General features: G+C 38.7%; 1 non-coding gene across 1 annotated transcript; it reads right to left on the reverse strand.

Annotated features, from left to right (window-relative positions):
* Positions 1 to 596: 596 nt before the first annotated feature.
* Trnak-cuu lies at positions 597 to 669 on the reverse strand. The gene has a single exon. It is a non-coding gene; the product is annotated as a tRNA-Lys (tRNA).
* Positions 670 to 4,163: the final 3,494 nt, after the last annotated feature.

Raw genomic sequence — 4,163 nt, forward strand, 5'->3', positions numbered from 1 at the left:
GTGGCCACTAAGGCGACTCTGCAAGTGTTAATGGCTCTTGGATACAACTCACAGCCCTCCAGGGAGGTTATGCATGCCGGGCTTTCTGAAAGTCAAAGTGCTTCTGCTTGACCCTCCCTACCTGGGTGACTTCCCAGGGATGGATGTTCTTTGAGGGCTGATAGTCAATTATGAGTAAGAGCCTGTCTGGCAAACCAACCTAAGACAGGCACAGTCCAGATGCAGAGCCCTCCTGAGGTGGGGTCAACAAGGCCTGAGCAAAGAACTCTGACTCCCACTGAGCACCCATGTAGTGGATAGCCATCCCAGCATTGGCCTGGAAGTTCCAACCCCCATTGAGGCTTTGGTAATGGTCACGCCCACAAGGCAGGGCGGAGAAGGAAATGGAAGACAGAGGATCGGGAGGAGGTCGCGCGCTTGGTTCCAGGACCCTGGATGCTGGAGAGAGACCAAGCAGAGTTCTTCAGAGAACACCGCCGGACTGCACTATACCTTTGCCAGACCCTGCAACCTACCCCTTCATTGTAAGTTACCCCACAAAATAAACCTCCCTTTTAACTACGTGGAATGGCCTAAATAATTTCACCAATATCTGGCGCCCAACGTGGGGCATGAACCCACAACCCTGAGATTAAGAGTCTCATGCTCTACCGACTGAGCTAGCTGGGCGTCAACACACCCACATAATAAAAGGGTGAATATTTATGTATTTATTTATGGAAAACACATTGGTAATTTAAAGCAACCCTTTCAAAAATTATATTGCCTTTTGTTTCTCTTAAAAGTTCTAAGAAGATAAATTCTTCAAAAACCAAGGCTTGACTATTTTAAGTGAAATAAATTTAAATGTCTTTTCCTTGTTTCTGGAAATTTGAAATTCACAGTTTATGCCAAAATAATTTTCACTTGGCTGTTGGCTTGGTAAATATTTAGAGCACAAATGGAAAATATGGGTACAAAGACTTCTTAACAGCCCCTGCCCACTGCCACTCTTGAGTTCTCTGCATCATCTGCTTTCTAGAGCATAACATATTGACATGTAGGTGATGACCTAATATACATTAGAAAATCAAGATTCCACGGACTCTTCCCAAATTTACTACAAACAAGCAAGCATAAGAGTGAAAGAAGGGAAGGAAATGACCCTTAGAGTTACTATGCAAAATGAATATTTGGAACATCCAGTTCCATTTGTACATTTATTTTGGAAGAAAATGTTAATCTTTTATGCATTTTGCCATGCTGCATGGGACAATGGGGAAAAATAAAAATCAAAATTCAGCTTTCACCCTTTACCATAGGTTGCTCTTTTAGAGGCTACAAGTCTGTGCTTACAGACAGCATCTCCTGGAACTGCCTGTGTTTTACTTTTTTCAGTTTGCATAGCTCATTCTAATTGAGAGCACCATTCTGAAAACCTTCGCCAGTCTGGCCCTCTGAGATGCAAAGCAGATGTCAAGATAGAATTAAAAATGCAAGAGATATTTTCAGGGGAGGATCCCTACAAGAAGTAGAAGAAAAGGATTCAGGCAAAGCCTTCAAATAGCAAAGCAGGCCTGACCTGTGGAGGGAGAGATGAGGAAGGGGGACAGCTCTAAGGGGGTCTCATCCTGACCTAGGTGTGGCCTGGGACTAAGTCTACCCAGCTCTGCCATCTGATGCCTGGTCACTGCAGCAGATGATGTGGCCACTGCAGCTGGAGGCCAACTGATCTTTTCTATCAAAGTAGGGTACCTGAATGTCCAGCTTTTAGCTGCCCATTAGGAAAGACCCCATGTCTTGTAATAGTCATCATGGTATCTCTGTGGTCAGTGTCCTACAACTTTCAGAGTACCATGCTGTATTTTATCTGGTTTTGTTATCCTCATTTCATAAATGAAGAGACTCAGAAAGCTTAAGTAATAGTTTATCTTGGCCACAACTGCCATCTCTAGACTACGGCTGCTTCATATTAACACACACAGATGTAGTTTCAATGTACTTTATCCTGTTTTTTTCAGAAATATAATATTCCAACACAAAAGTAAGTTGAATGCATCCTTCAGTAAATAATGACTAGGTACACAGCCTTGTCAACATGAAAAAAGTTCTCAGATGCCTTTTTTCACAGCTTCACCTTTTACTCAGAAGGAAATCATTAACCTTTTATTTTAGACTATTTTTGTAGGCCTTTATGGCCAAGTCACTTATACATGCAACTCTAAGCAATATCAACCAGTTTTGCTTTCCTGAAAAGCATATATGGGAAAATTCCAATTTGTACAGATGTACATTTTGTTTGCTTTCCTTGTCAAGGTATTTGTGAAGTTGATCCATGTGGGAACATCGATATTCTAGTCTACTCAATGGATGTACAATGATTTCTCTTTAGACTCTTTATAAAAAATATTTTTACCAATTCTCTTATGATTTTATGCAATATACTTTGATTACATTCACCCTACCTCTGTTTCAAGCCCTCCTAGATCCAGCTCCATCTCCCTACTTACCAACCTTTGTCTATTTTCATGTTATATGTGTGTATGTCTCTCTCTCTCTCTCTCTCTCTCTCTCTCTCTCTCTCTCTCTCTCTCTCGCCCTTTTTCCTTTTAAACTAATTGAGTCCAATTTGTGTGCATGAGTCCAATTCTCTTGTGTGTAGTGCCTACCTTGGAATATGGTCAATATACCATTAAAGAAAATAGACTCTTCCTTTCCCAGGACCTATCAAGTATCCTCAGTGAGGAATGGGATTTTGTTCCTATTTTTTCCACTCCATGCTGAGATTTTTGTGTTGCTTATGCTTATTCAGGTCTCGGTAGGCTGTCACAATAGCTGTACATTTATGTGTGCAACTGCCTTGTTGTGTCCAGAAAACACTGTTTCCTTATTGTCATCCACCATCTCTATTTCATTATTGTTTTAAACATTTATCAATAACTCTCTTTTGTAATTGAAGCATCTATTCCATTCTCATTCTTAAAAATATTTTTATTATGCAATTATTCTATTTCTTCATGTGGAAATGATTATGCTTTTTTTTAAATAAAATTCTTCTTGTTGTAGTTAAAAACCTCAACTTTTTTTTTCTGTGTCAAACTTTTTATCATCTATTTACCTTTGCCCTGCAGCTGCCTTCAGAGAGCTACATTTCCCCCAGTTCCCATGTAGCATCATCTAAGTGTCATTTCATTTCCTGTGTTCATTTTCTCTGAGTTCCGGTGATTATCAGCTACAGTCTCTTTAATTTTGCCTGTCTTCCACACTCTTCTGACTCTATCCTCTTGTATAATTTACATTAAAACTGCATTAGTTCTTTTTTTCCACCCAATCTCTCTTTATTCTCTTCCATGTTTCCTTGCCTTTTCTCTGTGCAAACATTCTGGTTAACTTTATGACCTAACTTCATAAAACCTTCTTCAATTGTACCTAATTTCTGAATGCTAATGAAATTTTACACCCACCTCTATTTTTTGTTTCCTTTGTACTACTTTTTAAATTTGTTAAGTATGTTTTCATGGCTTTCTTTTGTCACAAGTTGATTATGTTTCCAATAAACTTAAGGAAAGTAAACAGTATTTTAAAATAAAAACATTGTTTTTTCTTGTTCAAATACTCTCGATATTTAAATATTTTTAGATTTCTTTTTATAATTGGCTGTTTTTCATGGTGCCTTGTTTTTGCATTTTTTTTTAATTTTCTAGAATTGTGTAGAATATAATTTATTAAGTGTGTGCCTGGCAGGCAACTGATTGCCCACAAATTGGGTCAGAGAAGGCATATATTGGTTAAGACAAATTCATCCCACTGGGATTTAGTTAACTTCTCTGAATATCAAAGTACATTTTTAGAGCAAGAGTCTCATTGCAAAGTCCAGGTATATGTGATAAATTTGCCTATTTGTGAATTTCAGGAGAAGATGCAGGAAAATCTGACTATTATTATTATGGAGCACTTGATGGCAGTTTGGAATCAAGATGTCTGCAGTCAAGTTAACCTGAATCTGCACATTCCTCCCCTCACAACTGGCTCTTAACAATCTCACATGCCTCCTCTTCTGAAATGTTCCCTGAGCTCAAGAAGTTATAGACAGCAATCAGGAAGCAATTGTCCAACTTGCAAACAGAATCTATAGCAACAGCAAGGCAAGTGTAGTAAAACAAAGTAATTATGCAATGACACAG

Source organism: Onychomys torridus, chromosome 2, assembly GCF_903995425.1.
Source record: "Onychomys torridus chromosome 2, mOncTor1.1, whole genome shotgun sequence".
Lineage (NCBI taxonomy): Eukaryota > Metazoa > Chordata > Mammalia > Rodentia > Cricetidae > Onychomys > Onychomys torridus.